The sequence below is a fragment of the Chiloscyllium plagiosum genome, unplaced genomic scaffold (assembly GCF_037043375.1).
Source record: "Chiloscyllium plagiosum isolate Xiang-an unplaced genomic scaffold, Cpla_swu_hap1 HiC_scaffold_2, whole genome shotgun sequence".
In the NCBI taxonomy this organism is placed as follows: domain Eukaryota; kingdom Metazoa; phylum Chordata; class Chondrichthyes; order Orectolobiformes; family Hemiscylliidae; genus Chiloscyllium; species Chiloscyllium plagiosum.
The window spans coordinates 41,256,626-41,282,740 of record NW_028270140.1 but is presented as its reverse complement, the minus strand read 5'-3'; the positions used below and the strand labels follow the sequence as shown (position 1 = coordinate 41,282,740).

The 26,115-nt window shown below is 39.8% G+C and overlaps 1 protein-coding gene across 7 annotated transcripts in view; it reads left to right on the top strand.

Annotated features, from left to right (window-relative positions):
- The window catches only part of LOC122562539 (leucine-rich repeat and immunoglobulin-like domain-containing nogo receptor-interacting protein 2), a 740,273-nt gene that overhangs the window by 340,139 nt on the left and 374,019 nt on the right, over window positions 1-26,115 (top strand). For all 7 annotated transcript variants that reach the window (XR_015760131.1, XM_087996373.1, XM_043715469.2 and 4 more), the window contains one exon: window positions 914-982. The gene's annotated coding sequence lies outside the window, so the exon portion shown is untranslated. The remainder of the gene's footprint in view (window positions 1-913; window positions 983-26,115) is intronic.

The window sequence follows — 26,115 nt, the reverse complement described above, 5'->3', positions numbered from 1 at the left end:
AGGGGAGGTGATGTGTATAAGTAAATGGGTTACTACTACAGAATATCTAATGCTATTAGAAGTCTTTACTGAGCAATGTTGGCAATACCCAAAATAAAAAATGTGAGATAGCATCATATTTTTACCCCTACCTTTTAATAAATGTCACAGATACACAAAGCAGCCTGTTGGATTAGAGTCAACATTTTTGTATACTTTAATCAGCAGCTGCTGCTATGATTGTTGCTATGGCAACTATTAACCACAATAGGCAACATAACCCAAGATTCAAATGTATATATAGTTTTTCAAGATCTTCAGGGAGAAAAAGCACAGAATTCTGTATCTTTTTCTTTCCGTCTACAAAGACTATTAATTACAAGAGTAATAGCTTCTGGAATTATACTTGATCCAGAAAACACCTTGTGTATAAACGTTTGTTTAGTACTTTCTTTTTGCAGCATGCCTGCCCAAAACATGTTTGCTCATATTGAACACTATTCTGTTAATCTGATTAACAGGAAAACATTCAAATGGATGCTTGACTAAAAGCTGCACTTTGCTGTGTAATGAGAGACTTTTCTGTCTATGTACAATCTGAAGCTGCCAATTTGTACAGAGGGCGAGATAAATAAAACAGTAGACACCATGTGCTGTGAAAAATAATCTATACCTCAAGTTAATAGAATGGGTTCGGAAAACAGACTGCCAATTGTTATAATTTAACAAGTATAAAGCACTGTCAGGCAATGCTCACAGGCTGGAGAATCTGTCATAGAAGAGAGTGTCAGATGGAATGAACAGCAAGCATTGTGTTTTAAACGAGAAAGAAAGCTTGCACTCCAAAGAATGCTGATGACTGAAGCAGGGATTAATTGGATGATTTCAACGAAAGAGATTTATTCTTCAACTCTCTCTGTTTTGGCTAGAACAGATAGAAGATGGTGTCCACTCTGAGAATACTGAACAACACTTGAAGCGTGAATGATCTGAATTTGCAATGGTATGTATCTGCTTTTCTTTCTTTTATTAGGGAAGTGTTCTTTCTTTTTCATGATCAACCCTTCATAAGCATGTATGTGTTGAGGTACCAATAAGTGCTGTTTGCTAAATCCGAACTAGTACATGCTACTTACCGTGTCAAAGAAGGGGGTTGAGAATTTTAAAAATGAGAATGGCTGTGTTAGTAACCATGCTTTATATTTTGTAATTGAAGAAATGTTTTCTGCATACAATGTGATGAATTAACCATTGAGTTGGAATGGCTGTTAACAGGACCAACTAGAGGAGGGGGGAAGCAGTTGGGATTTCTACTTCCAGCTGACTCCTGCAGGAGACTGTGTATCTTTTTAAATTATCAAATTAGGTCAGCTGAACTTCAGGCTGTGATGCTTTCATGAACAATTAGCTTTCCAACAGTTCCTGCTTTAGCTTTAACTTAAAAGCAGTTACTCAGGTGAGATAGCAGAGTGTATGCTGTGCCTCTGTTATAATATTTCAACACTCTGAAGGGAGTAAAGATGAGGAAAGAAAACAAAAGTTAATGTGCTGGAAATAGCCAGGCTCTTAAGCATACCTCTCTTTACAGCAAGTGCTAACGATAAGTGGTAGAGCTCATCTTCAGTATGTCACAGAGTTGAGGGAGAGTTAACATTAGTGGTTAAAGCTATGAATGTCATATGTTAGCAATAATGTAAATTTACAGTAAATTAATTCATCTCCGTCTCACTCACTCTTGCTCATACAGTAACTGCCCCAGTCAAACCATCATAATGATGTTGTAACACTTTTTTATTTAAACACTTTACTGTTTTTTTGGGGAGGTCAGGTGAAAATAGAACAATTTTTGGAACTATTTTCTTTCCTGTTTTGTTGCTAGTAATCTTTTTACCAACGTTTCCCTCCTCTTCAGTTTTGCCTTGCTGTGCATCATCATTTTACAATCACCATTCCCTATTTCGATGGAGTTCTATCAGAAACGTTACGAATTAAACAGTGGCAGTTCAAAAATAATTGCTGCACAGAGCACTCTGAAGTAGTTTGGGCACCAATGTTTTATTAATATTAGGAAGGCAAAGAAGGAAGAGTTTACACATGTATAGCACATCAACTATTATTCTTTGCCAAGCTAATTAGATGAATGAGCTAGAAAACAATACCAGGAGTTTTGGCTGCTGTCATATACTGAGGGATTCCAGTGCTTTGTGAAGCTCCTTTGTGCTTGTCCTCCTGTGGATTAATATTAATGTTAAATAGCATTTATGAGTTTAAATTTCTGCTCTGATTTAGCATCTTAGGCCCTTCCATTGAATGAGTGCTCATTTCTCATGATTCGAAAAATGCCATCACCCATACAATCTCTGAGCAATATGCAGGCCGATTGAAGGGAAAATGGTGTCCACATTAATTCCCTGTTCTGCCAAAATAGACATACTGTCATTGTGTTGTGAGCATTCACAACTTTTTATATTCATTTACAGTATGAGGGATTTGCTGGAAAGGCTGGCATGTATTCCCCAATTTTTCAAATTTGTCCACAGGAAGGTACTGCTGAGGTGGCAGCTTGAACATACCTGAGTGTTTGTTGTTGGCTGGAGTCACATAAAGTTCATAGTGAATAAAGATGGTAGATTTCCAGCTTTGAAACACACCAGTGAACCAAATGGATGTGAATGATAATGTAAGAGTTGCATAGTTACCATAGACACTGACTCTAAAAGAAAGTCTCGGACCACACAAAAATTTCAATATTAAATCTTACTTTATTTTGATTAAGCCAGCAATAATATATAGTGAGGAGAAAGTGAGGTCTGCAGATGCTGGAGATCAGAGCTGGAAATGTGTTGCTGGAAAAGCGCAGCAGGTCAGGCAGCATCCAGGGAACAGGAGAATCGACATTTCGGGCATAAGCCCTTCTTCAGGAAATTCCAGAGTATCAATCAAGATATCCTTGGATGGACTAATGAGAGATCCCTAATTTTTATCAAAAAGGCAGCATATTTTATAGTCCTTATGTGTGCAACAATTTTGTTTTTTTTTTCATTTCCCACAACATAATGTTTCCACCTCTAATTAATGTTCCCATAATTAAAGTTAGATGATTAGTATATTTTAATCTGGTTCTCAAGATCTTAAACAAAGCTATTGATTTTAAAATATTTCTTTGTCATCTTGTGTCAAAGCAGATAAAGCGAAATATTTATCAGTATTCTATTCATTTGCTTTGCCTGGGAAAGCAGAATTACAAAGTTGTGCCAAGAATCTCTCATTCCTTAATTTTTTCTCATGGTCCCTGTGACTTCCATTTTAAACTTGTAAGAAAAATTATTATTGCAAGATGAAGATTAAAAATTGAGGCGTTCAATCATTGTTCCCCAATACTTTATCAACAGGTAGGATTTAAGAGCAGGAAGATTCAAGCCTGCGCTCCCACCCCCACCACTACCCATTTTAATAAGATCATGACTGATCTGATTATTTCTCAACCCCAGTTTCTTGTCAGTCCCCATAACCCTTGACCCTTGCCTCCCTTGTCAATCAAAAATAAGTCTGCCATGAATAAATCCAATGACCAAACATCCATTGTTTTCTGGACAATAGAATTTCACAGCCTAAGAACTCACTGTTAGAGAAAGATCTTGTATATTTTATTATGTTTGCCTCTCATTCTTCCAAACCCCAATGGATGCAGACCCAACATTTCATGACAATAATACCTTCTCTTCCACCTCTGCCCTCCCCATCATTGAATTCAGACAAATGAACCTTCTCTGAACTCCTAATGCAATTTTATTTCTCTTTCATAGGAGACAAAAACGGTTCACAGTTGTCACACTGATAACAGTCACACCAAAGTCCTTTATAGCTGCAGAAAGACTTTCCAGTTCTTATGTTCCATTCTTTTTGCAATAGATCCCTACATTCATTTGCCTTCGTAATCACTTTACTAAATCTACATGCTTATCTCAAGTGATTCATGGATCAGGATTCCCACATACCTCTGTAAAACAAGGATTCAAAGCATTAACTCTGTTTTTTTCTCCACAGATGCTGCTAGACTACTGAGTTTCTCCAGAAATTTCTTTTATTTTTATTTCTGCAATCTTTCTCTATTTAAATAATATGGAAAATAATTTCCATAATTCCAGGCAAAATGCAACAAACATATTTTCCCATATAATATCCCACAAGGAATATTATTCACGGTTTGAATGTGCCTAATCTGGTATTCTCTGGTCTGGAAATCTCTGGGGTTCAGTGCCAAGTTTTCCAAAGAACACGCACTATTGCTGGATGGTTTTTACATTCCATAAATTAGGCAAGATCAATGCTCAAAGTTCAGACAATTTTGCATACGTGTATTCCTGGTGCTGAGTTCAAGAAGAATAAAAACAATCCCACACTGAAAAGATTTGTAAAACATGCAATTTACCTGTCAATGTGACTATTGGGCATTGCTAAAAATGGAGAAGATATGAGGAGCAGCCTCTTAAAACTTCTTGCCTCCGTGACCAGCTACATCCTCGTGGTTGTACATTGGCAGCCATTTGCAGAGGTTCGCTGTGACTCAGAACAGCCCAGAGGAGATCTAATGATTCTCATGCAGATTGTTCATATTTAACATATTCATATTCTAACTGTCACACATAACAAACATAACATGATTCGACAAATGATCTTATCTTGCTCAGGCCCAGCCCCAAGACTGTCAGATTAGGGAAGGACAACCTGAAGAGGCTTTTCATTCTGGATTAATTTAATAACTTTTATTTAATGAAATGTAATTAATTAAGTTTAATTTAATTGAACTTGTATTCCCCAGTTACTAAGGTGAGATTTTAATGCTGGTCTTAAAATTATTTGCACAGGCCTCTTGGTTATATTAACTTCATAATGAGCATCAAAACAAAAGTGTTGGTAGTGGAATTCGCTGTTATGGATGCACCAATTGCACAGCAATGTCATCTGAGGCCAGCTGTTTCAGTGAACGTGGAATTTATGTGGAATGTAGAAGCTGTTGATTTGTGAGAATAGCAATTTTGCCTGTCGCATTATTGAAATGCATTGAGAAACTTGCATTTGCTTTATTTGTATAATAAGTATAAACAAAAGAGTAAGTTAGCTGTGTTCTTTCAAATCTAAGGGAACCTATTGATAAGTTGATTGAATTACTAACAGTCAGAATCTCTGAGACTGGAAATTAAGTATTTCAAGTGTGGTGTCTCATTCCTTCAGGTTTTAGTTGTAAAGTTTCATCAACTTTATTTTTAAATTCTTCCTGTTTCTCTCTCATACGGTCTAGTCTGTTTTACCCTTGCTTTGTTTTTCTTTAAGTAGCTGCTTTGACATATTGCCCACTCTAATTTACACTTCCTTTTCATTCCTTTGGTGGTTAATTTCCTAAGCTTTCAATTAGGCTGGATATGGAAATACACAATTACTTGGTCAGTCGATTTAAATTCCAGTTATCCTCTCTCTCTCTTCTGAGGTTTTATAAGTTCAAAAGGTACCCATTTAAATCAAAATGCACAAGTCTAAACATTGCAAAGTTGAACTGCACTGCCATTATAAGATTCATTTAAATATTGTGTGTAATATTTCAATAGTGCTGCCCGTGTGCATATCATTCTCATAGAATTACACTTGATGCAATAGCAAGTGTTGATCTCATTCAATTAACATTATCAATTTTTATTACATCATACTTCTGGTGGGAGCATATATACAAGTTTAATTGCAAATATTGGATATTAATAATATACAACATAGAAAAGTACAGTGCAGAACAGGCCCTTTGTTCCGTGATGTTGTGCTGAGCAATAATCCTAATGTAAAATAAAATAACTTAACCTACACACCCCTCAATTCACTGCTATCTATGTGCATGTCCAACAGTCGCTTAAATGTCTCTAATGACTCTGATTCTACCACCACCAACGGCAACGCATTCCGTGCATTCACAACTCTCTGCATAAAGAACCTTCCTCTGACGTCCCCTCTATACCCTTCTCCTTATACTTTAAAACTATGAACCCTCATGCTAGTCAATCCTACGCTGGGGAAAAGTCTCTGACTATTGACTCTATCCATGCCGCTTGTATACCTCGATTAGGTCACCTCTCTTCCTCCTCCTCTCCAGAGAGAGAAGTCCAAGCTTAGTCAACCTTTCTTCATAAACCTTAGTCAACCTTTCTTTAGAAGGCAACCCTCCAGTGCAGACAGCATCCTGGTATACCTTCTTTGCACTCTCTCCAAATCCTCTGTATCCTTCCTAGAGTAGGGTGGCCAGAACTGGACACAATATTTCAAGTGTGGTCTCAACAGGGACTTGTAGAGCTGTAGCAAAACTTCTCGGCTCTTAAACTCGTTCCCTCTGTTAATGAAAGCTAAAACACTATATGCATTCTTAACAATCCTATCCACTTGGGTGGCACTTTTGAGGGATCTATGTACTTGAACACCAAATCCCTCTGTTCCACCACACTGCCAAGAATCCTGTCTTTAATCCTATATTCAGCATTTGAGTTCGACCTTCCAAAATGCATCACTTTGCATTTATCCAGGATGAACTCCATCTGCCATTTGTCAGCCCAGCTCTGCATCCTGTCAATGTCGCACTGCAGCCTGCAATAGCCTTCAATACTATCAACGGCACCTCCAACCTTTGTGCCATCTGCAAATTTACTAACCCACCCCTCAACCTTCTCATCCAAGTCATTTATAAAAACTACAAAGAGCAGAGGCTCAAGAACAGAGCCCTGCAGGACCCCATTCAAGACTCACCTCCAGGCAGAATACGTTCCATCGACCTTGTCGATTGGCCTTCTGTCAGCCAACCACTTCTGAATCCAGATAGCCAAAATTTCCTGTATCCCATACTTCCTGACTTTATGAATGAGCTAACCATGGGGAACCTTATCAATTGCCTTGCTGAAGCCCATGTACACCACATCCACTGCTCAACCTTTGTCGGCCTGTCTTGTCACCTCCTTCAAGAACTCAATAAGATTTGTGAGGCATGGTCTGCCCCTCACAAAGCCATGCTGACTGCCTTTAATCACACTTTGCTTTTCCAAATATTCATAAATCCTATCCCTCCAAATTCTTTCCAAAACTTTGCTGACCACAGATGTAAGACTGACTGGTCTGTAATTTGCCAGGGATTTCCCTATTACCCTTCTTGAAAAGAGAAACAACATTTGCCTCCTTCCAATCCTCTGGTAACATTCCCACATAACATAACCATAGTGTCTAATTACATTGCCAACACAAGTGTAATGACATTGTCAGTATGTATTATTGATGTCATGAGGTTGTGAAAGGAAAATGGTCTTTCTTTTCTTCATTATATGCCAATTTCCATTAACACATCCATGAAATGCCACTGTATTAACATTCCAATTGTATACAACATTCAGATAGTGTATAAAGCATCTCACTAGTGCTTCCAATGTGTATAGTAGATTAATATAATTACATACTGTGTAAGATTTTGATTACATAGCATGTTCCAAACATATTGCCAATAGGCATCACATTCTAATGACATTAACAATATATGCCCAAATCCAAAAGCATAGCAAATATACATTAGAATCTTTATAAGTGGTATAAAATGCTCCAATGCCCACTTAAGTCACATTATTGGAGCATTGAAAGTGTGTGTAAAGCTATAATGACATAGTATGCCACATATTTATGTAATGTTCTGATTTATTTTGCTGATATAAGTCATGTTCCAATAAAATGATGCCTATTAATAGCTCACCAGTATTTAGCACTTTTGAATAATATTGTTGTATATACCACTCTTTATGAACATTAGAACTGCATTGTTTTATATGTATATTATGCAAAGTAATACATAAAGCTGTCTTATTACAATTCTGTTATGAACTGTTATGACACAGTTTTGAAGATGCCAATGTTGCAATAAGACATCAAACCAAAGCCTGGTTTGTCCTATAAGTTAGATGTAAACAATCCCATGAACATTTTCAATATGGAATTTTCCCTTATGGCTTAGTTAATGTATATCTTTCAACCAACAGCATGAAAAGAAAGATTATCTATGCATGATCCCATTGCTGTTTGTGGAAACTTATTTTTTTGCAAATTGACTGCTGTTTTCATTTAGTGACTGCACTTCAAAAGTAGTTAATTGTACAGTTCAAAAGCACTTTGGGATGTCATGAGGTTGTGAAAGGAAAATGATCTTTCTTTTCTTCATTGTGTATCAATTTCCATTTACACATCCATGAAATGCCACTGTATTAACATTTCAATTGTATACAATATTCAGATAGTGTATAAAGCACCTCAGTAGCACTTCCAATGTGTACAGCAAATTAATAGAATTACATGATATTAAGCTTGAAAGCAAATGTCACAATTGATTACCATTGTCAATATTTATTGTTTACTACTGAGTGGTGGCATATACACATTCAATAGAATTATCCACTTAAATTGTATTCCAATTCCACTTAAAGAACATAATAAAATCTGACAACAATGCCAACTTGTTTCACCATGGAACAAAATTGCCAATACTCAGTATGTTCTAGTGATCTGAACTGATTATATTATGATGCAGTGTTATTGCAGGTCTGTACTGGTTTAGGTGAGCTTAACAAGAGTCCAGTTGGGGGGAGTTAACTGCCTTTTTATGCTTCAGGCTCGGCAAAGGAAACACTAAGTAAACTGTCTTAGATGCTTATGAACTGCTTGAAACTGCAGTTGAGTGAGAACAAAATCATGCTACGATGCTCTACATACATGAAAAATGGTTTCCCAGCTAAGATTCTGAAATGTGTATGGGAAATTATATTAGACTCTATCATTAAATTTGTAATTAATGGTCAACTATTGTAATTTGCAAATCACTATCTAAGACAATCATGGAAGAAGTTTCACTGGTAAGTTTCTAAAAGAAAATAGATAAATATTTAAAGGTGAAAAAACATTGTCATGCTATGTGGAAAGTAGAGGGCAGCGGAATTGATTGTAAATTTCTTTCCAAAGGCTGGCACATGAACAATAGGCTGAATGGCTTCCACCATACTACGTTCTATTAGAATTTAAAAGAAAAGTTTTCAAATTTTTGGTTCTGCCTTTTGTAGGAATTCAGCTTTGGGCTCCCCAATGCATTGTGAACACATTGTGAAGCAATTGTGCTATGTGACCTGTGATTAAATGTTATTCAGAGGTATAAAAGAGAATTGATTCATCTGCAATTACAGGCACCTTATGGGATTCGTAGATTCACAGAGCCAAAAACTATTGAAAAGCAGCCTCTTTTGAGAGAACGATCTAAATAGTCTAAACCCATCATGCCTTTTTGGTGGCCCTGCTTACTTTTCCTTTTGAAATAAATATTCAATTCCAGTTACTTTTCTTCTTTTCAGGGAGTGTATTTCAGATCATTACAACTCGTGTAATTAATAAAAATAAAAAGCTATCTTCTTCCCCTAGTTTTTCTGCAACTTACCTCTGTCACTTTGTTACTGACACTCTTGCCAATGGAAATAGTTTTCTTTGAGCATGTTTTCATGTTGCTCCTTTAGGTACTGTTAGAAACTCATTAATCGCTTGTTAATAACTGTTAATGTTTGATTATTGTTACACTCTAAGTGATGCCACGGAATTGGAGACAGGTTTATGGTTTCCTGCTTTTGCTGGACCACTAACCTATGACCACTGAGGTCGCAGTAACATCACTGTTTATATCAAATGTATATTTACAGAATCATCAAATCCAAACACTGAAAGTTTCTCTATATTTGTTTTAACAAAATCCTTTGTAATTTTGAATGTTTCAATTAAGTCATCATCCAACAATCTCTGTTGTAAGGATCAAGAAAAGTACCAGCATCTCTAGTCTCTCCACATAATTGAATCCTTCATGCCTCAGGGCAGTCGTGGTAAGACTTCACTATCTCAGATCATTGTGTCACTACACTAGATTGGCCCTTAAGTATTAATTTCAATCATCGGGGTGTGTTCTTAGAAAAATGAAAATGTCACATTACAAACTGAGGTATGTTTATTGCATTTGCAGTAGGAGCAGAGTGACTTCTCTCTAATGTACTTTATTCTTAATCTTTAAAAAATCAACCCATATAGTATTGATGTTGGCATGGCAGTTTTCAATGGCAATGCTACGTGACAAATGAGAAAAATATTTCATTCATTGGTTTCCTCTCAGTGCTCCGGTTTCCTCCCACAGTCGAAAGATGCGCTGGTTAGGTGAAATGGCCATGCAAAATTGCCGATGGTATTTACGAATGGGAACGTTAGGTGGATTAGCCATCGAAAATGCAAGGTTACAGGGATTGGGTTGGGTCTGGGAGGGATGCTTTTTGGACAGTCAATGTGGACTGCTTCCACACTGTATCTGTGATTCATTCATTTAAGATTCCCTACCTTCAACTGATGAGCACAGAATTCACCAAAAGAAAGATTTAAGAAAATATAATTTAAGTTGTGACTGATTTACAAAAACATTCTGATACATGGGTAATATCATAGAAGTGTTTGAGTCTGAAAACCAACAGCTAGTCCGTCAAACATATACAAAAAGTTTCATTTAAAATGTGGGCAAAAAGAATACAATCAACAAAGTCTCCTCAATGCATAGGAAAATGACTTGGAAAAATACAAAGTAGGGAAACTGAGAGGGCAGGTAAAGTAACTGGGTGTAAATTAGCCAAGGTGACAAAAATGAGTAAACTCACGAGTCTATCATTGTTCATATCGATCTGATTGTAGAGGTATGTATCACCTGTCTGGAACTATCAACTCAATAGTGAATGAAGAACTCAAGTTTGTGCATGAGAGAACATGGTTGTAGATGACATTTTACTTGCATGCCATAATTTTAGCCTTCCTAATGAAGGGCTTTTGCCCGAAACCTCAGTTTTCCTGCTTCTCGGATGGTGCCTGACCTGCTGTGCTTTTCCAGCACCACTCTAATCTAGACTGTGATTTCCAGCATCTCCAGTACCCGCTTCTGCATAATTTTGTCTTTGTATGGTCATACAAGTTCAGTTGCTCCTTGTCAAAGTTAGGTATCAGTGAATATTTGACCGCACTTTCCAAAGGCAATTCTTACACCAACCTACCTGTTTCTTTTTGACTTACTTCATAGCAGTTTCCACTATGTCCAGCGTGTAAGTGCGTGTGGTGGAAATATCTAGTGAATAGATTGTTGTGGAGGGGGAGAATACCCTTAAAGACCCAAGGTCTCCTTCTGGGGCCACTCCTGTTGATTGTGGGTCACAGGAAAAGACTAATGTTGTTAAATTCACCTTCTTGTGTTTCTGTGCATTCTAAGGCCCAATATGTTAGACAAGGATAAAGTGATTCCAATAGTGAACACAGTACATAATTGTGTCATTGTCTGAGGTACGTGATTAAACTTAGCTGTTTACATTAATATGAGACCATTGCCTGCCTGTGATGAAGACCTTAAAAACCTTCATAACCATTGTGGGAACTCAAAAAACAGTCCACATGAACACGATGCCAATTTAGCTGGCATGCTGCTACCTCTAATGTAACTCCTCCTTGCTGCCCAACTTGAAATCAGCCCTTTGCTATGTAACTTTGAATTATTTTATTGATGACCTGAAAATCAGGTTGTTACTGAAAGCTTGTTAACCACAGGATATTGGTTTATTATTGTAGTTTTGGTACAGCAAAAATCCTTTTTACTAAGGAAAATAGTTGAGATTGATATTGCCCGGTGTATAAATGGGTAATATAAGAGGAATTAAGTATGCTTGAGGAAATATATCAGTCATGTCACATGTTTGTGATTAAGATATTGATGCTTTTTCAATCGTTCTATCTGAACAACTGAACTTGCATGCAGCCAAAGATTTTGAGAAGTCCTAAGTTAAACCTAGTTAGTTTACACCATTTAGTATCTTTCAGTAATCTAGAGATTGTAGCTGTAGCTCAGATTACTCATTCTCACCTCTGAATCAGAGAATTCAAACTTCACCACAGATTTGAGCAGAACATCTGCCACAGAATACCAAGGGAAGGCAGCATGGTTAAACTGAGGCCCTGCCCACTCTCTCAGGTGGATGTAATAGGTCCCATTGCAAGACTGAAGAGCAGAGAAGGCTCCTCCCCTCCTCCTGCCCCTCACCTCCCCCCCCCCAACCAACTCCACTTACCTTGAACCTCACCCTATCCACCTCTTGCTCCCCTCTCTCCTCCCCCCTCCCCCTCCCTCCGTGTTCTGGCCAATATTTATCTCCCAACTTGCATTGCTTGGGGAAGCAGATTGTCTCTTCCTTGTCATGTTTGTGGGACTTGCTGAAAGCTAACCGTCTACTGTATTTTCTACAATGCAGTTATGGTACCACAATACTTGAATTGTTGTAAAGCATTTTGGGACATTCTGGGCACCTGATGTGCCCATATGAAAACAAGTTACTGTAATCATGCATACTAAAGGAGAGTGATACCAGGGATGGTCGGTTCACTTTTGAGCAAAGGTTTGACAGGCTTTGGAGGAATGTATTTAACATTGAATATCCTGAGGGAGCTGACAGTGTGGATTCTATAAGGAAATTTCCCTAATTCACATGTTTTCTTGAGACGGTTTAATTCTCTGTAGTTAAAAACACACAAGTAGTAATGGGTTTCAGTCACATGTTACCTTATGTAAACAAATCTAATTCAGATTCTCGGTTTTATTTTCAGAATGCATGTGAAGTCAGTGAATTAAACTTGATGAAGAACAGTTTCTGAAGTGCTCAGAGTGCGAACTGTGATGATGTTAGGCTGATTGGTGGTTCCACACCATGCAAAGTATTTACATGTCCCAGCATTATGACAAAATGCTTCTGTTAATCCTTCTAAACACTATTCAAGTGTGCCAATTAAAGGAAGAGGAGGGTCCATTATAAATTAGGGTGAACAGTCAAAATGTTTCCTGGTTGAGAGATACTTCACAGGCAATAGTAAGCTTACATCATAATTGTTTTGTAATTGTCCATTAATATAACATCAGTACACATGATTTCCATTGTATGTGATCAATGTATCATTCATATTGTGTATGCTCCACAAGATAAATTCCAGATATGTCTGTCACACTTACTTACACATGTTGAACATATGTGTACAATGACATTTTTGTACTCTTTTAAACAGGTTGTCTTATTCTAAATCCGAAGTCTTCAGTACTCTATACGCTGTATCCTAACATGCATCTTTCATAATCCATGTTTAACAGCACAGAAATGTGTGCACAGGTGGCAGTCTGTCATTCCACAGTACAATAATTCCACATAATTGCTATCAAGTTGCCTGTCTGTGTAGTAAAATACATTATGGATGTAAAGTGCTGACGTGACATCTGCTTCGACCATTATCATTTCACTGGTTGGGAGAAGAATTGCTTCTGCCTGTGTGGGCAGGCTACGTTAAAACATCTGCAGGTTTATGACTGATCGGTTTTAACTGAACCTGAAGCCACAGACACCCACATACACACTCACTCTCTTTCTCTCTCTCTCTCTTACACTCACACACTCACTCACATACCCATACCTACACTCATCTACACCCACACACACCAACACATTCCCACCCACAAGCACCTCTCTCAGCATCCCAGCCACATTACTCATACACAGCTTTACATGCACGCGCACACACAACTTTCGAAATGAAAAGATGTTAAATGGAATGAAGACTCAAAATGCATGATAAACATTTTTAAGTTTGGTGAAAATTTATATTTCGTTTGGTGGCTGCGTGGATCTGAAGTGAATGTGTGTGTGTGTATATGTCTGTCTGTACCAGGAAGGGCCTTTGCTCATGAAGGTAAAGGCTGCCGAGATTTTAACATTTCGCCAATAAATGTGCCACATCAATATTCAGCTGTCACCCTCAGGATTGACCTACAACTTCTTACAGTCAGTGAGGTATCATTGACGACACCCTTTAAACATCTCCTAATCTGGATTTCCCAAATGCCTCATTTAGTTTGAGTTGCAAGCTCTTTCCTGCTGAAATGCTGAAACTCAGCTTGTCAGCTTCCAGCTGACAGGAAAAATTGATGTTGATCATAAAATGTTGTACTTGATTTAACTTCCTCCCATTGCTCCCCTCCCAACCCCCAGAGTTTTAAGAGAAAGTCAGAGCTCAGAGACAACTTGTTTAGCAAATGCCTTTCAGTTAAGTATTCGCTCGCTTCATTAATAACAGAATGCATATCATCCTCTAATTATAATTTGTTTAAATTAATCAAATCTTGAAATATGGCGACTTGTTACCATGCCATGCAAAATATATAGTATGCACGTACAATAGTAGTGCTCATTGTCATTTTGAATGAGCATTGAAACCATTTGGAAGGTAAGGAGGAAGACGATTAGGAGATTGTGGAAGACAGATTGCTAATAAGGAGGAAAGGGAATGACTAGGAAGGGAGAGTGTAGAGCTGGTTATAGCCTTTGTTATTGCAATGGACCATCTTAAAAACACTTTGTGCTCCTCTGGGCTTTATATTCAAATAAAGATATCAATTAGCTGTGTCAATTTAAGGACAGTTGGTTTGTTTACATGTGGATAAGCTGTTGGGAACTTCTGAACCACTCTGCTCACCCCCTTCCCCACGAAGATAACATATTTTAAATGGGTGATAGTCCTTGCTATAATTGGCAAGTTTCAGAGGGGGGAGTGCAAACTGGTGCATTTCAATCTCATTGTGCTCAAACCTTGTGCATCTACCATTCATTTACCACCAGTGGGAAAGTGCACTCTCATGATTGGTGGGAATCGATAACTGGCTAATTACATGCATTAATGAGACATTTAAATGTCTCCTTAGTTCTGAGCAAAGAACTGTGGATGCTGAAGATATGAAACAAAAAAAAATATTGTTGGAAAAACTCAGCAGGTCTGTCAGCATCTATGGGAAGAAAGTTTTGAGTCCAGTAACTTCTTCAGAACTGTTAGCAGCTGGGAAAAAGTAGGATTAATACTGAAGATGAAGAGGTGAACTGATACGTGGAGATAGAGCCCAGAGAGAGATGAAAGGAATAAGTTAACAAGGAGATTATGGATAGCAGACCAGGACAGAAGAAAAACTGAATGAGTAACAATAAGATCTAAGAATTGGAGGGAATGGGTGAACTGTACTGAACGTAATCCATCTCATGTGATAATAGGCCGAGGAATTGGTGAGAATGGATGACTGTGTTAAAAGTAACCCATTTCAAAACCGGACCAAGTGTGGGGTGAGTTAAAAAATACGTGGGAGGATGGAATCAGGCTCAAGTTACTGAAATTGATGTTGAGTCCTTGAAGCTGTAGGTCCCCAAATAGAGAATGAGATGTGTTCTTTGAGCTCTGTGGCACACTGTAGCAAGCCTGTGACAGAAATTCTGGCATGGGAACACAATGGTGTGTTGAAGTGGCAGGTGACTGGAAGCTCGGGATTATTTTTGCAGACAGAATGTCAGTGTACTGCAAAGCCAGCACCCAGTCTGCATTTCATCTCACTAGTCCAGAAGAGACCACACCATGAAGAGTAAATACAGTAGACTAGATTGTGTGAAATGAAGGTAAATTGCTGCTTTACCTGGAAGGTGTGTCTGGGGCCTTGGATAGCGAGGAAGTAAATGAGCAAGTTACACCTTCTGCGATTGTTTGGGAAACTGCCATCAGAGTGTGAGGAGGTGTTCCCATGCCAGAATTTCTGTTACAGGCTTGCTACAGTGTGCCACAGAGCTCAAAGAACACATCTCATTTTCTATTTGGGGATGGAGGAGGAGTAGACAAGAGCCTTCCATAGGGAATGATCGCTACAGAATACTGATTATGTGTCTGCTCTATCTGTCACCCTTTGGAGGTGACAGATAGAGCAACTTCAAATCCTTTGGGTGTAGAGGCTGATGGGGTGGTACATGAGGGCCAGGGGGACACTATTATCGATGGGGGAGAGAAGGAAGGGGTCAGAGTAGAAGCAGGAAATGGGTTGAACACGTCTAAGGGCCCTGTTGACCACAATAGTGGGGTTGAGGAAAAGATTAATATTACTGAGGCCACCCCCTGCTGAAGGTGGCAGCGTCAAAACAGATGTGACTGAGACTGAGAAACTGGGAAAATGAGTACTTCCAGGAAGCAGGGATGAAAATGTGTTGCTGGAAAAGCGCAGCAGGCAGCATCCAAGGAACAGGAGAATTGACGTTTCGGGCATAAGCCCTTCCTGAAGAAGGAAGGGCTTCCTGTTCCTTGGATGCTGCCTGACCTGCTGCGCTTTTCCAGCAACACATTTTCAGCTCTGATCTCCAGCATCTGCAGTCCTCACTTTCTCCAGGAAGCAGGGATGTTTAGTTTCCGTAACTGTGGGAGTTGATAGATTTTAAAGGAATATTGATGGCTAGCCAATCTCCAGAAATGGAATCAAAAATGTTGAGAAAGGAAAGTGAGGATTCAGAGAGGGATCAGGTGAGGGTGAGGGCAAGGTAGAAATTGAAGGCAAAATTGATCTCTTTTTTTGGGTTAAAACTGGAGAGGGAAGCAGCACCAATGATGCCATTGATGTATTGGAGAAAGGGTTTTGGGGAGGGACCCAAGTAGGATTGTGCTGTTCACCTCAACTTCTCCATGTCATACTGAGTTCCATCTTCTAATCAATCCATAGGAAAATAAGTTTCTCATGATTTCCATTTTGGATTTATAAGTGACAAAATGTACACGCCCTCCCCCCTCATTCTATTAATCTCACAATCCAGGCCATGATGAGATGTGGAGCTTGCTGGGTTTCAGAAAAAAAATGAATGAGTTAACTCATGTTGGAAACCTACAGTCCAGAGCAGAAGATGTCCTTTTAATAGTTCTGGTTCCAGTTTAGGGCCCAGCAACCTCCCGACAACATACTAGAGGATCAGTGTTCCAGGCAGGGCTGCAGTCTTTTCCTGATGAAGGGCTTTTGCCCGAAACGTCGATTTTCCTGCTCCTTGGATGCAGCCTGAGCTGCTGTGCTTTTCTAGCATGACTCCAGTCTTAAGTGTAAGAGGAGTCCCAGACAACCACATAGATGTGATTCCTCCCAGCACCATTATGTCCCCTTCCTCCACCCCAGTGGGCAGGCTTAAGGGTCCATCTTTTACTTCCAAATTTAAAAAATATTGTAGAGGGGCTGCCTTCATTTTGAAGCATCTTTATTTGGTCTAAAGGCTCTGCCCCAGATTTAAAATTCAGACAACAACTTATCCTGGTGTTGTGTGATATTTAACTTTGTATAGCCCAGTCCAACACCAGCATCTCGACATCATTACTTGGATATCATTCCACTAAATTTAGTACATAAATGTGGTATACCATTATTCAAATTCTAAGCAACAATGGCTACTTAAAATGCAAGGGCGGTGCAGTGTATTGGGTCATGACAATTCTGAAAGTACCTCCCAGTGATACTGGTTGCTTTGAAATCCCAGTCAATCTGTTAACAAATCCCCTGGTGAATCTCAAGAGCAGCTGACTGATTGGTGTGTCCTAATGCAGCCCCAGGATGTTTTTGAAATCTGTCTTTATACCTTTATCTTATTCAATATTCTAACTTACAAAAACATTCTTGGTTTAAGCTCTGCGCTCAGTGAGGTCTCTTTCAATTTGCCTGGCTTAGGACATATGCCCAAGGTGCTCTCTGGAGTGTGCCGTATAGTACTGGAATACCGAACTCATCTCTGCATACGATCCTGTCCCCCTTAGTCCAAGAACTCCCCACCTACGTTCGGGACACCACCCACGCCCTCCACCTCCTCCATGATTTTCGCTTCCCCGGTCCCCAATGCCTTATCTTCACCATGGACATCCAGTCCCCGTACACCCCCATTCCCCCATCACAAAGGACTCAAAGCCCTCCGCTTCTTCCTTTCCCGCCGTACCAACCAGTACCCTTCCACTGACACCATCCTTCGACTGACTGAACTGGTCCTCACCCTGAACAACTTCTCTTTCCAATCCTCCCACTTCCTCCAAACCAAGGGAGGAGCCATGGGTACCCGATTGGGTCCCAGCTATGCCTGCCTCTTCGTTGGATATGTGGAACAGGCAATCTTCCGCAGCTACACTGGCACCACCCCCCCACCTTTTCCTCCGCTACATTGATGACTGTATCAGCGCTGCCTCGTGCTCCCACGAGGAGGTTGAACAGTTCATCCACTTTACCAACACCTTCCACCCCGACCTTAAATTCACCTGGACTGTCTCCAACTACTCCCTCCCCTTCCTAGACCTTTCCATTTCTATCTCGGGCGACTGAATCAGCACAGACATTTACTATAAACCAACCGACTCCCACAGCTATCTAGACTACACCTCCTCCCACCCTGCCCCCCGTAAAAACGCCTTCCCATATTCCCAATTCCTTCGTCTCCGCCGCATCTGCTCCCAGGAGGACCAGTTTCAATACCGTACAACCCAGATGGCCTCCTTCTTCAAAGACCACAATTTCCCCCCAGACGTGATCGATGATACCCTCCACCGCATCTCCTCCACTTCCCGCTCCTCCATCCTTGAGACCCGCCCCTCCAATCGCCACCAGGACAGAACCCCACTGGTCCTCACCTACCACCCCACCAACCTCCATATACATCGTATCATTTGTTGTCATTCCTGCCACCTCCAAACGGACCCCACCACAGGGATATATTTCCCTCCCCTCCCCTATCAGCGTTCCGAAAAGACCACTCCCTCCGTGACTCCCTCATCAGGTCCACACCCCCCCACCAACCCAACCTCCACTCCCGGCACCTTCCCCTGCAACCGCAAGAAATGCAAAACTTGCGCCCACACCTCCCCCCTTACTTCCCTCCAAGGCCCCAAAGGACACTTCCATATCCGCCACAAATTCACCTGCACCTCCACACACATCATTTATTGCATCCGCTACACCCGATGTGGCCTCCTCTATATTGGGGAGACAGGCCACCTACTTGCGGAATGTTTCAGAGAACACCTCTGGGACACCCGGACCAACCAATCCAACTACCCCGTGGCTCAGCACTTCAACTCCCCCTCCCACTCCACCAAGGACATGCAGGTCTTTGGACTCCTCCATCGCCAGACCATAGCAACACGACGGTTGGAGGAGGAGCGCCTCATCTTCCGCCTAGGAACCCTCCAACCACAAGGGATGAACTCAGATTTCTCCAGTTTCCTCATTTCCCCTCCCCCCACCTTGTCTCAGTCAAATCCCTCGAACTCAGCACCGCCTTCCTAACCTGCAATCTTCTTCCTGACCTCTCCGCCCCCACCCCCACTCCAGCCTATAACCCTCACCTTGACCTCCTTCCACCTATCACATTTCCAACTCCCCTCCCCCAAGTCCCTCCTCCCTACCTTTTATATTAGCCTGCTGGACACACTTTCTCATTCCTGAAGAAGGGCTCATGCCCGAAACGTCGATTCTCCTGCTCCTTGGATGCTGCCTGACCTGCTGCGCTTTTCCACCAACACATTTTCAGTACTGGAATATACTATAACCAGTGTGCTATGGTTAATAACCATAGGTTGTTACATAAAAGAGTGCAATGTTAGCGATAAGTTGCAAGCACACTGAGCATTGACTACTGTTAATTTGCCTCTGATGGCAAAATCCAAGTCCAGAACTTTGAAATCATAGGCCTGACTTCACTCACCTCAGATAGTAAGCTGAAGCTGCTGCTTTGTGTGACTAACTAGCAGTGGGACATATCAGTGTCTTCACAGGCCAGGTACCAGAGCATTAACATTGACATTTCCTCACCCTGTGAGTGGCAGGCAGGACCCATGAGTTCAATTTCATTCAGAACAGCTGTCAGCATGCATTTTATTATTTCTTGACTATTCTGAAGCGAAAGAAAATGTATTCTTCAGGTGAGAGGCTTCCAAAATAAATTATTCCTGTGTCTACCTGAAATTTTTGCTGTTAAATGAAGGAGGTTTTTAATAAATGAGAAATTTGGAAATTTCTGTCATTTCAATGAATATGGATGAAGAGGAAGTGTTTTATTGCTGACTTCTGTGATGCGCATTCCACATTAGCTACTACTATTCAATAATTAAACAGTTTAGGTACAGAATGTTGGGTGACATGTTGACAATTTAAGGGCAGCTGAGAGCATGCACCTGCTGCTTGTCTCGATGCTAACTCCAATGAATTTAAATTCCAAATAGTAGAGATATATTACCCCCTGTCTCACATCAGAGGAGTGAGTATTTTAGGAAAGATCATGTATATTCTGTGTCTTTGCTTTGTGCCGCACCATTGTGGGAAATCAGGTTTGATTCTATCTTTGAGTAATACAGTCACAAATTAATCTCTCTCTGTTAGCTATGAAGGGTTAGAACTGAAATGAGTTTTGTCTTTAGATTGATTCCATCCCCCAGTGAGCATGTTATACACAGTACACTATCAGCATCTTTGCTCTGAGAACAGATTTTTTTTTATTCTGTGAGATTGACAGTCATGCTGAATTAGGCAACATTGGCTAAACTGGAATCCATCAGGCCCAATTTTTTGTGAGCATACTGTGACTATTCCATTTGCTACTGATGAGAGAAAGTTGATTGACCTAATAGAGATCTTTAATATTATGAAAGGGTTCAATAGAGTAGGTATAAAGAGAATGCTTCCACTTGTGGAAGAGATTAAATCTAGGAGCATTAAGTATATGCTACAGTTACATTCTCTCAAATCTGGATACTCAAAAAACTGTTAACTGAAAAGTGATCATTTTTTGGGTGTACTGCACTGAATATTAACCAATATTAACCCAACATCTGAGAAATCGCTGAGTGCTGATCAACCTTGTGCATTTGACATTTTCTGCAGTGGATTGAGGTATTTCAACTTGAATTAACGCGATCCATTTTATTTCCTGAAAACTAGCAAATTCCACAATGTGTAACAGCTTGGATTCTGAGGTTGTTAGAGACAGTCACTTATAAATCCAAAAGGGGATTCATGAGAAACTTGTTTTCCTTCAGATTGGTTAGAATTCACTGTGACATGTAGTCGTTGAGGCAAACAGCACAAATTTATCTATAGGGAAGCTACATAAGCGCTCAATGAAAAATTAAATAGAGGGACATTCTGCTAAGGTTGGAAATGTAAGGGGGAATGGAATGATCATTTCGAAAAAAAACATCTCAAAATTGTTCTAAAGGAATAGATTTTTAATACTACTGCAAAGTAAACATGGAACTTTCCACTGACGTTAAATAACAATGAATGAGTCCTTCCACAGCACTGGTTTAATATAATTGTGTATAATTATATCTTAATACCACGAGTTAGTAACAAGGCTCTTGTATCACTGTTTTAAACACACTGGCATGTATTGTATTTTATGAGTAAACTTAATTGTTTGCTTGCAGTGTAACATTCTCTGTTTTACATTCATTCATATCCTGGACAATACTTATCACTATCCAACAACTCAAAAATCGATTAAATGCCTGTTGTTGCATTGGAACTTGCTGGGCACAATGTTGGCTGCCTGCTTCCTAAATCACAATAATAACGACACTTCAGGAAGAACCTCACTGACTGTAAAGAGCTCTGGGGTCAGCCTTAGGTTGTGAAGGGAGTGACATAAATATACATTTGTTCTTTCTTTCACTGGCTGAATTCTGTAGTCCATCTTCCCGTCAATTCACTTTAAAATAGTTTTTCAAAACAAACACACACACACATCTCCGTTGAGGAATTGCTGTTGGCCGACTATTCAAAGGTTCATTGTGGCTCATGGAGAGATTTTCAGTATGCGGTTTACTCTCAATGTGACTGCTTTCAATTAAAATGCAGACTTATCTCCCATGTGATGTAAAGGAAGCAAGCTTTAATCTGTTTAATGAGCCACAAACTGCAATTAGCAGACAGGTGCACAACATAAATAATTCTGCAAAGGCAAAGATAGATGTCTATTCAGCAAATTGCAGTTGAATTCAGCATTTATGTAGTGGAATGAACCTCTTTAGCAGATCCAAGCACGAAAATTCCTTTTGAAAGAAATCAAATGAAAGTGGGCACACAATTGGTAGCTACATTGGCCTTGAAGAATCATATCTGATGGGATTGTTTTATTCTGCTTACCTGCAGGAAGACATTTTCTAAGACTGTTATCTGATGCTGGGAGAAACACAAGAGATTGTAGCAACAGTGACAACTATACTTACATGTATGTAACTTTCTTAACGAAGGATGCATTGTGGCACTGTAGGCAGTGTTCAGCCCCCTGATTCTGAAGTTTCACATTCCAGTCCCTCCTGCAGGACTTGACTAAGCAAGGTGCATTTGTAAGGCAGCTAAACACAATAATTATCAGTGTGCAAATCCATCTAATACATGCTGATTGCAGCTTATAAGGCTGAGGAAAAATATCTGAGTAGGAGTGTGATGAAATGAATGTTGGAGCCTCAATTATCACTGTCCATGACTACAACCTACAACATATGTGCAACAGTGAGAGTGCCACAGCAAGTCAGACTACCATCTGTAACATTCTATCAGCAGGATCTTTCACTTGCCAGATTATATCAAACAAAAATGTGACACTGAGTCATAATAAAATTGTCAGACAAGTGGTTGAAAGATTGGTTTAAGTTGTACACTTCAAGCAGTGCCTTAAAGATATATAAACTAACGGGCTGGAAAGTTTTATGGAAGAATTTCTGAAGTGCCTGGCTCTGTCAGCTGAAGGCATAACAGCAGAAATGGAACTGTACAAGTTGGAGATGTGCAAGAGTTTGAAATTGGAGAATGTAGAGCTCTTTTGTATTGTAAGGTTGAAGGTCAAGCTAGGATGAGGGATGGTTGAGGCCATGTGAGGATTTGGAAAGGACAGGCAGAGTGTAAGCATGCAACACCATTGAACCAACCTACTTGAAATGCTCAACTCAAAAGTTAAAAGGGCTCTACAATACAAGCAAACTGCCAATGAACTTATTCTTGCAACATGATAATTGCCTGCAGGGAAACAGAATTCATATCATTGACTTTAATATTTGATAGCTTTTTAAATTCAGCCTTGTTTATTACTCGTAAATGATTAGAATATGATCTGAGTTGCAATTGCTCTTCCAAATAATTAGGCACATTTCTGCTTGTTCCTAGTATCATATCATGCTGTAAGTTCTTCTGTCTGAAAAATATACTGGTCTGACTGCACTAAGACAAAATATAAAGCTTATTTATAAAAAATGGTTACAATTTTGACAGTTACATCATTTAATTCTTTGAGTGCCAGGGGTCATAAAAACAATAAAAAAGGCTTTATCTTAAAACACGGGGCCACATTTTCCTTTAGACTCAGAGAAACCTGAAATGCACATGTGACCAGTCTGAGGTTTCCATGGATTGTTTACTTTTTACACTAGTTACGATTGTAGTGCATATGTGGTGGACTTCTGAGGTGTGTGGATGCAGAGGTGGATTTGGTGAGGAGGCTTGTATTAGTTTCCATCACCGCAATCCCTCTCCCAACATAAAACTCAAACTCTCTTCCCTCTGCCCTTGCCACCTCAGATTTTCCAGGGCACCTCTACCTATCCTGTATAGCCACTCATATGTAAGCATTGAATACAAACCTTCAGGAGTCATGCAATTGCAGTTGTAATTATTTTAAGCCCTATTTACTTGAAAAAAATAGTCGAGGGTTGGTTTTAGTTGTATGGAAAATCATGAAAAAAGTTAAAGGAGAGAGCAGAATTTATTAAAGTTTCCAGTATAAGTAACAAGAAAGTTCTAAGAATCTAACTTCAAGCACAGTAAAGAAAGGGACAACAATGAGAAGGGGTCAGTCAGTGCAGGACTGAGGTATTGTACTTAAATGCACACAGTGTATGAAACATGAATGAGCTTGTAGCACAGACTGAAATTGGTAGGTATGATGTTAGTATCACTGAGACGTAGCTAAAATAGATTCATGTCTGGCTACTAAATACCCAAGGATACACATCCTGCTGAAAGGACAGGCAGATGGTCAGAGCTGGTGATGTGGCCTTGTTAGTAAGAAATGAAATTAAATCAATATCAAAAAGTGACATAGAGTCGATAGAAGCTGTATGGGTAGACTTGAGGAACCACAAAGGAAAAAAGACACTGACTGAAGTTAGATACAGGCCTCCCAGCAGTAGTCAGGATATGGGAAGAAGATAACTCATGAGATAGGAAAGACATGTAAGAAAGGTATGAATAAAATAACTATGAGGGACTTCAATACGCACGTGGACTGGTAAAATCAGGTTAGTAACAAGTTCCTTTCCTTGAAATCTGTGGAATGTCTACAGGATTTAATTTTTGGAGCAGCTTATGGTAGAGCTCACGAGGGAATAGGCAATTCTGGATTTGGTGATGTATAATAAAGCAGACTTGATTAGGGAAGTAAGGTGAAGGACTTCCAAAGGGGCAGTGACAATAATGTGATGGAATTCACCCTGCAGTTTGAGAGGGAGAAGCTGGAATCAAAAGTAATAGTATTTTAGTTGAGCAAAGATAAGGATGAAGACCTGAGGGAGTAGCTGGCCAGAGTTGATTTGAAGGAGAGCCTTGCAGGGAAGATGCTGGAGCAGTAATGACAGGTAATTGAAGAAGCAGAGCAGAAATTCATCTCAAGCATAAAGAAACATGCTAAGGGAAGGACAAGACAACCTTGACTGACAAGTGTAGTCAGGGACAGCAGAAAAGCAAAAGGAAAAAACATACAATGTGGGAAGGTTAGTGGGAAGCAAGAGAATTGGGAAGCCTTTAAAAACCAGCAGAGGATAACCAAATGAGCAAGAAGTGGGGAGAAGATGGAATATGAGGGTAAACTCACTCAATATAAAAGAAACTTTCAAGAGGTTTTTAGATATATTAAAGGTAAGTGGAAGGCAAGAGGAGACGGAGAGGCCTGGAGAGAGTGGACTTGGAGAAGAGACTAGAACCTGAGGGCACAGCCTCAGAGTGAAGAGACGACCCTTTAGAATTTATGTGAGAAATTTCTTCTGCTTGAGAGTGGTCAATCTGTGGAATTCATAACCACAGAAGGTTGTGGAGGCCAAGTCATTGAGTGTATTTAGGACAGAGATTGATCCCTTCACGAATCAAGAACCTATCAAAGGTTATGGGGAGAAGGCAGGAGGATGGAGTTGAGAAACATATCAGCCATGAATGCATGCCAGAGCAGACTTGATGGGCCTAATGGCCTAATTCTGCTCCTCTTTCTTATGGTCTTATAATCAACATGTAGTAGTACTTAACCTGACAATCAACTCACTATACAATCAGAGCCTGTATCTGCATAAGTAGTGTCCCTTTCAAAACCTAGCTCAAAGCATAGTAGTGAAGTTGGAAATGGTTAGAGATGTAAAAGAGTTAGAAGCATACTTTACTTGTCACATAATATACCTGATGGTAAGCGTATTCTATATAATGAAAACAAATATCAGCCGTGATATATAATGTCTGCAAACTCAGTTGCTTTGACTTTTTGTGAAGTCTTCCATGATGGCGTATTTAGAAGTGACTAGCAGACAGTATGGACTGCAAATGCTGGAAGCCAGAGTTTATAGATGTGAAGCTGGACGAGCACAACAAGTCATCTGAGGAGCAGGAAAATCACTGTCAGGGTTTGGCCTGAAATGTTGATTTCCTGCTCCTGGGATGCTGACTGACCTGCAGTGCTCTTTCAGCAAGATATTTTGAAGTATTGTTATAAGCCATTGCTGTAAGCTATGACCAATGGTGTGTAAATATCTTATTGGAATTTCGATCTTAAAACCGTGGCAGATGGGTATGGTTACTTGTGTAAAGGATGCTCCTCCGATGTTGCCTGACCTGCTATGCTTTTCCAGCACCACACGCTCGACTCTGATCTCAAGCATATGCAATCCTCACTTTCTCCTACTAGTGTGAAGGGTTGTATTTTATAAATGGTCAGGGAGGCTGACTGGAAGAGTGAGCATTTGCCAGAAAGCAGGTAATTGCAGACTCCTGTGATGCTAATGTAAACAAAATTTACATTGTCAAGTTTATTATAGGTAAGGCAAACATTTGAGTCATAGAGATGTACAGCACGGAAACAGACTCTTTGGTCCAACGCGTCCATGTCGACCAGATATCTCAACCCAATCTAGTCC